This window comes from Equus przewalskii, chromosome 1 (assembly GCF_037783145.1).
Source record: "Equus przewalskii isolate Varuska chromosome 1, EquPr2, whole genome shotgun sequence".
NCBI lineage: Eukaryota > Metazoa > Chordata > Mammalia > Perissodactyla > Equidae > Equus > Equus przewalskii.
Window position 1 is genome coordinate 14,435,085 of NC_091831.1, and position 11,694 is coordinate 14,446,778.

Genomic DNA, 11,694 nt, shown 5'->3' on the forward strand with positions numbered 1-11,694 from the left:
TGGCACAGGCAGGAAAGGCACGCCCAGAATATGTTTCAGTCCCAATAATGACAAATCGCTGCCTCCTCCAGGGTGAAGGAGGTCCGATGTAATCAGCTTATCACCCAATGGCGTGGTTTTCTTCCTCAAGGAGGGTACCACACTGAGGGCTCTGCATTGGTCTCTGAAGCAGACAGATCATGCATTTAGCAGCAGCGGCAGTAGATGCACCAGCCGTGGTGGAAGGGAGCCTGCCATGACTGTTCTGTTCGTGGACCTGTGCAAGCACAAGGGTGGCCAGGGCAGGGGCTGGCTGATGCCTACCGTCCGCCTCATGTTTAGGGCCTCCTCTGCAGTGGATACTCTCTGGTGGACACGGATGTGGGTCCCTGTGTGCCTCCTCCCTTGGATCCATCCACATGCTTCTCCCCTAGACCTCTTTGCCTCTGATCTTCTAATCTTTTCAGATACTTGCCCAACCAACCGGTCCACTCACCACTTCCCAGGAGTCTATGTATATCCTTACATCCAGGCACTTCTCCCTCCACCCCCAAGTTCATGACAATGGGTCCTCCTTGAAGCTCTGCCCCCTGGGAAGTTTTCTCCTTCCATTGTTTTCAGGGTCACCCTGACTGAGAGTGTAGTGTGGCAGCGTTCATTTTTAGCTTCCACAAGACCCACCTGTTAGCCCCAGAAATGGGTTTTTCCTCCTCCATCAGCTGGCCTTACGGAATTCCCATGTGGCCATAGGTATGAGCTGGGGGGGGGGGCGGGTGAGGTAGTGGGGGAGTTGATAATTCATTTCCTATTCTTCTCCTGGAGAATGCCGATTCCCTGGCACTTCAAGAAGGATGTCAACCTGGGAGCACTTAAGCAGGAAGGCTGCAGGGATGTGAGCCAGCACCACAGCGTCTGCCACACCAGCGAAAACCAGTTACAAAAGGGAAATGAAAAAAAGATCCTGTTCACCATATTAACCAGGAATAAATTTAATAATAAAAGCATAGAACCTATGTAAAGAAAGCTGTAAAATCTTATTGAAGATCTTAAAATAAGACCCCTGCAAAATGGCAGAACATATCATATTCCTGGTATAAGAAGGCTTAATACCATAAAAACATCAGCCCTCAAATTAACCTAGAAATGAAATGCAATTCAATTCAGCATCCCAGGGCTTTTTTTGGTGGGGCCTGGGGGTAGGGTGCTGGGTGTGTATGAAACTATTTTAAAGTTTATATATAGCAATAACTGTCTGAGAGTGACCCAGAGAAGTTTGAAAGAGAAAAATATTTGGAGCGGTTCCTTTACAAAATAGTGAAACTCGTTATACTATATAACATATATATGTGTGTATGTATTGTATAATATACTACACTACACTATAATCTAAACAATATGCTATTGACAGAGGAATAAATTAATAGATCAAGAACAAAATGGAGAACTGGAAATAGATTATAGTCTATATGAGAAGGTGATACATGTACAAGGTCATGCTATGATTCACCATATAAGAGGATATTTTATGTACTAAACGACGTAGGAGTAACTAGTTGGCTATTGGGTGGAAGTGAATGCTGGATCTCAAGCCTCACATCATAAACAAAAATACATTTCAAATGAAATACTCAAAAACTATGAGTTTGGAGAAAGTTCAGTACTTCCCCCCTGAGAAGCAGGTGCCCAGGCTCTGTCCTCAGGGAGGAGAGTGACGAGAGCTTCATTGCTACCAGCTTCGGTGCCCCACCATTCTTTGGCAAAACTCCAATGCCTGGGATGGTGCAAGGATGAGCGTTGTGCCCCAAAGCACTTTTCCAAGTGAGCCTGTCCCCACACTGGGACAGTGCCTCGTGTCATCCCAGCTTCCCCAGGTTAAGGCTTTGCCTGCCTTGGAAAGTTGTCTTCAGACCTCAATTTCCTCACTCACAAAAGATTGTGAAGATTCAACGAGATGAGGAAGGTAACACACAAGAGTTCCTGGTGCATAGTGAGCAGCAATAAACATTAGCTGCTATGATCTTTATTATGGTCGTTAATATAATCCTTGATTTCCTCAATATCAAGTAAAACCAACTGGTCCTTACCAGAAAACGTCCGCCCCCCACCCCCCCCCCAACATTCAGGATATCAGCCACCTCCCATCTGATCACTAACGCGCAGGCGCTGGCCCAACAGAAACAGTTAAAGTAGCAGGTCGTGACCACCTCCCTTCCCAGTAGCCCCTGCTCTCTGGTACTTGTTAGAGTTATTATTACTGTTCTGCCAGCTCCGTGACTCTAACACGTGGCTGTTTATTTTCCTTTATAATTTCTTTCAAAGGCTGTTATCTCACTCTTTGTGAAAATCCAACCTAACTAGGTCTACTTGCAGCCTCTCATTTGCTAACGTATTTTCTGTTTGAGAAATTTTCTCCTCAAACTTAGAGAGTAGAGGTAAGGGACCGTGCCTGGCTTGACCCTATCAGACTGGCCTAATCCCCATATCATATGGTTCTCTTTTAATTAGACATCCCAACAGTTTTCCCAGTTCCAAGCTGAGACTCCTCAGGGATCTGTCAGACCTGAAAAAGATTTTCCACAAAATAATCTTAGAAAAGCAGAAATCCTGAATCATGTCTGCTTTTGCCCTCTAACTGCAGAGCTTGCCGTAATGGGAGACCAGCTGTGGCCCTCTTGTCCCCCAGACTTCCTCCTGGCCAGATCTGAGTGTCGTTCCCAAGGCTCTTTGAGGTGGCGCCCATTGTTACGCTGGGTTTGGAACGTGAGATGTTGTCTCTCCACGCTTTAATGGATGACAGGCCTTGGGCAGAGGACATTGACATTTATTAAATGCCTACTGTGTGGCCAGGCACTATACTCAGTTCTTTGCCTGTATACAGAGCATTACCTAAGTGTTTCAACTGCCTCGATTTTTAAAAATAACTTTTTATTTTGAAATAGTTTAAGATTCACAAGAAGTTGTGAAGAATAGTACAGAGTTCCCATGTACCTCTCTCCCAGCTTCTCCCAATGATAAAATCTTCCATAACCACGGCATATTGTCAAAACCAAGAACTGACGTTGGGATAACAGTGTAACCCAGGCACCACCTAATCAGCTTCTGCCTGAACCGCTTGCCTTTGAGACTGGCTCCTCATTAGCTAGGTGCAACTTTGGGGAGAACCCTGACATCTCTCTGTTTCAGCTCACTCATCTATAAAGTGTGGACGACAATCGTACCTAAGCACAGATTCTTGTGAGAATTAAATAAGATTGGCTATTATGATTTGTGAGTCCTTACAACAACCCTGCGAGGTAGAGAGTATGGGAGGCTGTCTGCAGACTGGCTGCCATGGACCCCCTTCCTTGGTGACTTGTTGTTTCTCCCCATCAAGGGCTGGGGTCCACTTCCACACCCTTTGAATGTGAGACTTGCTTTGGCCAGTTGAACATAGCAGATGTGATGCTGTGCTGGTTTTGAGCTTATGTCTCAAAGGCCCTGTGTTCTCTCTTTCTCTGAATATTGCTTCCACCACACAAACAAGCCCAGACTAGCCTGCCTCACGAGGAGAGACATACAACCCGAATCACCTCTGTCACCCCAACAGCCAGACCCCAGAGGAGCAGCTGTCTAGCTGACCTGCAGCTGACTGTCCACATGCGAGGGGGCCCAGTGGAGACCAGAAGAACGACCCAATCAAGCCCAGCCTAAATTCCCACCTCACAGTGACCTAAAGAAATGGTTCTTGCTTACCACGACATTTCCAGGGGTTGCTTGCACCTGTGGGTAACTGAGACAGATAGCATCATGAAAATGCCAATAGTAATAACAATATTGGAGTATGATGAGAATTAAGGAGATAACGTACGTAATACTTTGAGCATCCAGCCCATGAGAAACCTTCAGTAAATGTGAGCTGGTTCTCATCGTCATCCTCATCATCTCATTCTACAAATGAGAAAACTTGCCTTTAAAAAAGTTGAGGAAGTTGGCCAATAAGCATCTGAGCCTGGTTGCAAACACTGGTCTGGATCCAAAGCTTTGTGCTTGTCCTTGCAGGAAAATGTCTCTGTCTCCTCTGACCTCACCCATCAGTATACCCAATGCCAAACTAATTCACCTAAATTTAAATATTGATACATGGTAAAGTGGTTCTCTCTCCTCCCCTCATCTCTGTGAATCTGTAATGAACTTTTACATTAAGAGTTGATAATGTGAATATTTATGTATATGCATATATATATACACAAAGAAACATGTTGGACATTTTAAATTATTCGTTTAAAATGAAAGCACTCAAATTAGAGTTTTGAAAGATGATCCAAGTTTTCTTCAAATCTTCATCTATTAAAATACTTTCATAGTAACTGATTTATATCTCAATGTAGGAATGGTTGTCCCAGGAACTCTCCACGACTGTTGTCTTTGGAACATTCTGGAATGCTGGGCAGAAGTCAATTGAATGTTGCCGAGGAAAAATATAAAAGAAAATAAAATCTTAAAAGTTCTTAATAATTGTTAGTCCTACAACGCTATGATACTTTTTTTCTTTTCCCACGAGAGCTATGGGGTTAGCCCACACACCAGTGTGTGAATGTGTTGACATCACTATATTAATGCAAATGAGGAGACGGGACTGCATCAAAGACTGAGGGAAAGAAAAGATGTGAATTTGCTGCACTGGTGTGTACCATCACCAAGAATCCAGACATAGCAGGAGTGAAATGTTTGGGAAAGGGACACAGATGACTTGAATGTGGCAACTTTTCATTTTCCATTTTGATGACTATTCGATGATTTTTATACAGTCACAGATCAAACGGAATCATAGTTAAAATGTAATGTGTACACAGTTGCTTTCATCTTCTTTTGTTAATTCACTCATGTAACCGTGTTTATGGCCACTTTATAAGTTATCACCCCAACTCCAAGAGGAGTGAAAATGTGCCTCTCAGTATGCCACATAAGCTTGTGTCCCAGTGAAGGAACCGGAAGGCAAAGGGCCAGCCTGATTTATGAACAGTATCCTACCTCCACAATGGGAATTAATGGAATTCTTCCCCAGAATGAATGAGAACGTCATGCCTTAGGGCAGAGCCTGCTGGCAGTTCACCCAGTGCTCACTCTTCCCATTTTCAGACTAACAGAACCCTGATTTTGTTGGGGGCAGACTTGAGCCAAAATGAAAAATCTATTTCCCAACCTCCCCTGTAGCCAGCAATGGCCGTGTGACTAAGTGGTATGTAGGCTGAAGTTATTAGATGAGGGGCTTTTGTAACTTTCCTTCCTCCTCATTTCTCCCTGGAATGCAGTTTTGATGGTTGGAGCTACTGCAGCTAGTTTGCAGTTATTTAGTATTTTATGGCATCTTGAACCTCATCCCAAGTTCCCTCACTTAGTACTTGAACAATTAATCTTACCCTCTGGTGCCTCAATTTCTCATCTGTAAAACCAAAATAACAATAGTATTTGGTCACAGATGAGGTTATCCACGTAAATGACCTTGCAGAATGATTGGATATACTGAAAGTTTTATTAAAGCCAGGTGCATTTTGTAGAAATAGTTGGAGTAGAGGTAATAACAGTAGTAGGTACAATATTATTAGTAGTAACAATTACAATAATAAAGTGAGCTGAGGACCAAATTAGGAAGCACTTAAAATGCTATTATGAGGCTTTTGGCTTTTATTCCATAAAAAGGACTTATTGAATACTCTTAAGCAGGAGCGTGACATGACTGCATCCACATTATACGAAAATTCCAGAAGGATTCAAGAACTGTTGGAGATGGAATTAACTTCATTTGATAACAACTGTTATACTAGGGGCGAAGGTGTTGAATGGGAGGAAGGACGACTATTTGTTCAGAAATTAACTTGATGGCCTCAGTTGCATCTTCCCTACATGATGTCTGCCCTGCGGGGGTTGATGGCGCGGTGGGCAGGGCTTCCTCACACTTGTCTTCGCTGTTCCTTTGCAGGGCGCTCTGGGCTCGGCTGTTTGCGCAGCTCCCTGAAGCAGGACTTCCCTGCTCGCGCTGTGGAAGCTCAGGCACAGAAAACTTTTTAACTCCGTAGTTGGACACTAAGTCACTGTAAGGTTCTAAAACATTTCCAAATTCCGAGTGTAGCAACTGCAACTGATCTAGACACCAAACTGCTTGAATTATTGGCATTAATGGAAGAAAATATTATTTTAAAGACATCTTTGGCTTCAAAACAGGGAACTACAACTTGCTCCCAATTGGGAAACTGCTCCATATTCTGCCTTCAAGGAGTTGGTGTGCGTGTGATCTGCAATGGAAATGTTCTATATAAAGACTGTAAGACATTGATAGTTAGGCTGAGTTAAACTACAGAAAAACCTGAGTTAACACACATAAAAATCGTTATTGAGCAGGAGTTTTTAAAATTTATTTTGATATAATCAAAGATCCAAAAATACTATCACTGTGCAGTAAAATTTTCCCCAGCTGAGAAAAGCCCAACGAAGGATTTGAGAAGATCATCAAATTCACTGTTGCTGTTTCACATTTGTGTGTTTTCAGACATCTGTGCTTGGACACTTGCAGCCTTTGGGGTACCATGTGCTCGATTTCTTCCTCCATCTTTGGGGGGCTGAGTTCAGCACTGTCCTATCGGATGGCAGGGTGAACCAACGAGGTGCCCACCGACAGTTCCCTCCCAGGTCCTGTGATTGCAGAAAACAGAACGGGGGAAAGAGTCAGCACAGGGTTCCCACAGGGACCAACGTTGGCCAACAGGTACTGGCTCTCTGGAACCCTGTGCTAAGAATTCTGAGACAATGTGTGGAATTGAGGGGGTAGATAGCAGACCTGATTGGTCAGCAGCACCTGCCATGGACCCAGGAGGTGGGAATAACCCTGTGAAGGCCAGGATTCACCAGTCCCAAGGGCCCTGTATCTCAGGGAAAGGCAGCAGGTGGTGGAAACCCATCAAATCAGCTCTCAGTCTACTTATTTGTAACCTATCTTGTCCCAAAGAAGATTTAAGGTAATTTACAAACATATGCAATACATCCATATAATAAAAAGAGAAGAAAAATACTGGAGTGAAGGGAAAGAGAGTGTCGGGATCCAGGTCTGTTGGATCTGGGGGCAGTCTACGCCCAAGTTTTCACTATCCAAGAGTGTCCTTGGGGCAGTCAGGTGACCTCTATGGGCCTCAGTTTCCTCCTCTGTAAAATCAGGTGGAATGGACCAGACCACCTGTAAGGTCTCTTCCAGCCCTAATCCATATACTTTTCAAAAAGTCCCACAACCAGGTGGATGATCATCGGTCTAGCAAAATCACTTCCACGGGCTTGCTATGTGCCAGGCTCCCTGCTAAATATCGCCTCGTCTAATCCTTACATCGACCCTCTGAATTAGGCAGCTACTATTATCTCATTTTACATATAAGGACACCGAGGTGCCAGAAAGTTAAGTAAGTTGCCCAAGATCACAGATATAGTAAGGGCAAAAAAGAGAAAAGTGAATTGTGAAGCTTAAGATAACATGAAAAGGTTGGGAGAAACCCCCAATTAAACAGATGACGTGAAGGAAGTGAACTTGCGTGATGGAAGAGGAAGAGGAACCTGAGGCTGGGTGTGGGTCTGTTTCTCAGTCCTCTGTTGTGGGCGTCCAACGGTGTTGGGTATCTCGCCCTGGTTGTGTCAGTGTCTCCTCAGGCCAGGCCTCTATGGCAGAGAGAAGAAAATTTGGAGTGATCTTGTAGGCAACAGGCTTTGGCCACGTAGTTTTCCTGTCCTCCTCATTTTGCCTTTCTGGCCTCCAACATAGTATGGGACCCTTTGCCAAATTTAGGTCTCCCAGTTAACCACAGAATGGCCAAGGTAACCACAAAACATAGACGGAAGCCACGAGCGGGACTGAGGTTACAGCAAGTGGGCCAGCGGCTGCCTCTGGGGTGAGAATCCCAGAGGGCCCTGGAGATGGATCAGCCATGTTGCTGACTCAGCTCCCAGCTTGACCTTGAGAGGGTCATCTCTCCGTTTCAGGAAATCACGGCTGGGGACCCTCAGCTGGTACTGGCAGAGGCACTGGGCTTTCTGCTAAGTGCTTGAGAATCCTTAGAGGTAAGAGATTTGAGGCCTGGCTAAAGAGTGGTCCTCGGACCAACAGCAACAGCATCACCAGTGAGGGGGTCAGACATGAAGAACCTCCAGCCCCAGGCCAGATCTGCTGAACAGACTGCATTTTAGCAAAATCCCCAGGGGAAACGCGCACATGAAAGTTTGAGGAGCTCTGAGTACAGGACAACTTACAAACGTTCAAGTGGTGGTGCTCACTTTTTAAAAAACTCTGCTAACTGTATCCCAAAGTAGGTCAGTTACATCAGAATCCCTGGGCGATGCCCAGGCATGGGGTGAGCGGGGGGAGGGGCGGAATGTGAAAGCTCCCTCAGGTGAGCTAAATGTGCAGCCAAGGTCAAAACCCACCCATCTCGTGTTGCCTGCCCCCTCCCTTCTAAATTAAAACCTACGCTAGGCGTTTCTGGACATCAGTTGGCAAGCCAATGTTGTTTCATGGCGAAGAACTCGCAAACTTTTAATCAAAAGAGGAAAATAAAGACAACATAATGAGCTTTTCACAAGCGAAAACATTTCGTTTAAAGGATTGGCTTTTATGCTAAAATTATGCCTTTACTATTTTCTTTTTGTCACTTTTTAAAATGTCCTTTCTTTTATGAAATGTTGGAGGAGGTAAATGTTTATTACAAAATAAAAAGAAAAAAAATCCTGATTTTTTTAAAAAAATCCAAAAGCCTAAGAACCATTCCTTAAGAAAACAGATTTAAATATTTCAGTGGATACACTCCCCTCCTTCCTCAAATTAAAACAAATTTGCTTCACTCACTAAGGTGCTACATCATGAGACAGAACTCAGGAAATGACTCTAGCCTTGTAAACACGCATTTCGAGAAAAGGTCGACGGACATGAAGTCAGATTAAGTAACACAGGGTGTCCATCGTGCGATGTACTGGATTTTTTTTAAAACAAATGGTGATGTTTATGATTAACAACCCAAACTGGCCATCTACAAAGGAGTTTCTTGGACATGGGCTAGATCAGTGGCTCTCAGATTTTAGCCTCAGAATCCCCTGAAAGGCTTGTTCACGCTGGGTTCCTGGCCTCATCTCTCAAGTGTTTGATTCAGGAGCTCTAGATTTGGGCCTGAGAAATTTGCATTTCTAACAAGCTCCCAGGTAACGTTGCTTGCCCAGGGACCACCCTTTGAGAACCACTGCTCTAGGTAAAGAAAAATTGCTAGAGAAAATATGAAACAGAAAAATATTTCTTGCAAAAAAAGCCAAAAAGCATGTTTTTAGTTTAGTTTGTCCATAGAGTATGCAGACCTCCAGCAGGAATAGGTCATTTGAAGGGAAAGATTTGTGCTGATCTTATAAAATGGTCTTTTAAAAGCAGCAGCATATTTGCTGGAGATCCCTCGGTGGGCGTGGGGGCATCTCTTATGTTGGAGCCGGGTGAATAATTCCATAGGCAGTGGTCTCCTTCCGGGCCTGATGCCATGTCCGTCAGTAGCTTCCTGCACGTCCCTCTGCCACTCCATTTGGACCTCTGATTTCTCGAACAACTCTAATAAGATGCAACCTTCCCAAAGGTTGGCTCTCTTCTGATCCCGCTGTCCAGTGCTGACAACAGGCCCACTAAATTTAGCAGAAGTGGAAAAAACCCCACGGAGTCCCACTCCGGGGCGCACCTGCAAGCCGCTGGACAGCCCACCAGCCTCCAGACCATTCTTAGAAAAATTAGGCTATCTTTCCTTAGCTATCTATCGTGTGGCCTCCACCCGGCTGCAGGATATGAGGGCCATTTAATTAGGCCCTGCACCACTCTCTGGTGTGAAAAGGCTCTCAAACGCTTTGATTCCCCACTGCTTCGCAGCAGGAAGTTGTTGGCGATAATTGACATAGGATTTCCTTGTTAACCAGCAGCAGACATGCCGGATTAAAGCGACAGAGATCTCGAGAAGAAAGTGAAAGAGATAAGAAGCTCGAGAAGACTTCTGCTTATTTGGCACTTGAGGACGGGGAGGAAACAGCAATAACCCACTCAAGTATTGACTCCCAGAGTGGAAGGGCGTCCCCTTATCAGACCCATTTCAGCTTGGCTGATCAAAGATTGACTCCCCGTAAAATCACATAGGCCTGGGGTTTGTTAGTTTATTAAGTGGCAGGTTTTAGGAATTATCACAGGTTTAAAGATGGATTGCAGTTTATATGAAGGGGGAGAGGATTATCAGGTTTTCATCTGAACAATTATAAAATATCACAGCTGAAAGCTTGCTTGCAAATGACATAATTTTCCACTGCCAACTAAACAGGTCATTGTGAGGCTGCATGTAAGCGTTCCCAAGCAGGGAGGAAATACAGGCAAATTAACTCTGGGGAGGAATGAAGATGAGGGGCCTGGAAGCGCCTTGTTCCACTTCGGAAGCTGGTGTGATCTCATTGTGCCTGTGCGATTCCATAGGTAATTATATTTAATTTCTATGGGGGCCGTTTAGGTTGGCTTGCATTAAGAGATCGGGCTGAGAGAAGCAGCCCACTGAGATGGCTCTTAAAAAGCCGTTGTGATAAATGATACCGAAATAGATCCACATGAGCCAAGTGAAATGAAATGTCTACTTTGGAGTAGAGACAATTATGGTATATCACTTAATAACGTAACCTTACAAGAGCACATGTGGCATTAATAAAGGGCTGCGAGCTGCAAAAGCATGTTATGGGACTTCCTTTTGACAGCTATATACCGGTCCTGGCATGGTGGAGCCGCTTGCCTTGGTGGAGTGGAGTCCTTGACCATGATCTGTGCTTCAGAGAAATACGTAACTACAAAGGCTTGCATCCCTGCCGGTTTTAAAACGTGGCATTTCCTGGTGTTTCAGTTTGTGTTTAGTTACCAAAGAAATATGCTTTTATGGCAGGAAATTTAGGAGATACAGCAAAATATTAAGAATGAATAAAAATAATTCCCCCCACCCAGTGGTAAGTCCTGGTAAAGCCCGGCAGGTTTTGTTATTACATATACACAAATACGTAACGTCTCATAAAATCTGGCTCACTTCTTGTATTTTTCAAAAAATGCATAGTTTACTTAACAATAAACCACAAATTTTTCCCATATTTAGTAAGTGTTATTTGAAGGTATGGTTTTGAATCATGGCATTGTGTATGATAACATCATTTACTTAGATAATCCCCAATAGTTGGACATTTAAATTGTCATCCATTTGGCTACTATAAACAAAGTAGAAATGACCAGCTTTGAACCTAAATCTTTGTTTGGATGTTTCACTGCTTCCTTGGCAGAATTAGAATTAGAAGGAGGGTTTCTGGCTCAAAGGGTATGGATATCTTTTAGGACACTGATACCTACTCAAATTTGCAGATTTTCAACATTACTCAACAATAATTTTCCCGATGTCGAAGTCAGAAGCATTTTGTGTCATCCACCCCAAAACGAGAGCACATGACAGCAGCTATTTCATCGAAAGGACCTCAGTCACTCTGTCTGCCCACATCACTTGGGTTATTTCGTTCTAATCTGACCTTTTGCCATTAAGTTCTGTGACAGTTTGTGACAGACTATGACAATAAAGAGTGACTCAGTAATCAAGTTAATAGGGCCAAACTCTGAAGATAATCCTGTCAATGTTAACGACTAAAACATCGAACACATCTTTTATCCAA

The 11,694-nt window shown here is 44.0% G+C and overlaps 2 long non-coding RNA genes across 2 annotated transcripts; one reads left to right on the top strand and one right to left on the bottom strand.

The window, feature by feature from the left end:
• Positions 1-6,357: 6,357 nt before the first annotated feature.
• On the bottom strand, positions 6,358-8,337 carry LOC139082534 (uncharacterized). Its single transcript, XR_011538700.1, has 3 exons — positions 8,245-8,337; positions 7,555-7,656; positions 6,358-6,648 (listed from the first exon to the last, which is right to left on the bottom strand). It is a non-coding gene; the product is annotated as an uncharacterized lncRNA (long non-coding RNA).
• LOC139082454 (uncharacterized) lies at positions 6,759-10,982 on the top strand. The gene is made up of 3 exons (XR_011538557.1): positions 6,759-6,971; positions 10,326-10,474; positions 10,747-10,982. It is a non-coding gene; the product is annotated as an uncharacterized lncRNA (long non-coding RNA).
• The last annotated feature ends 712 nt before the right edge of the window (positions 10,983-11,694 follow it).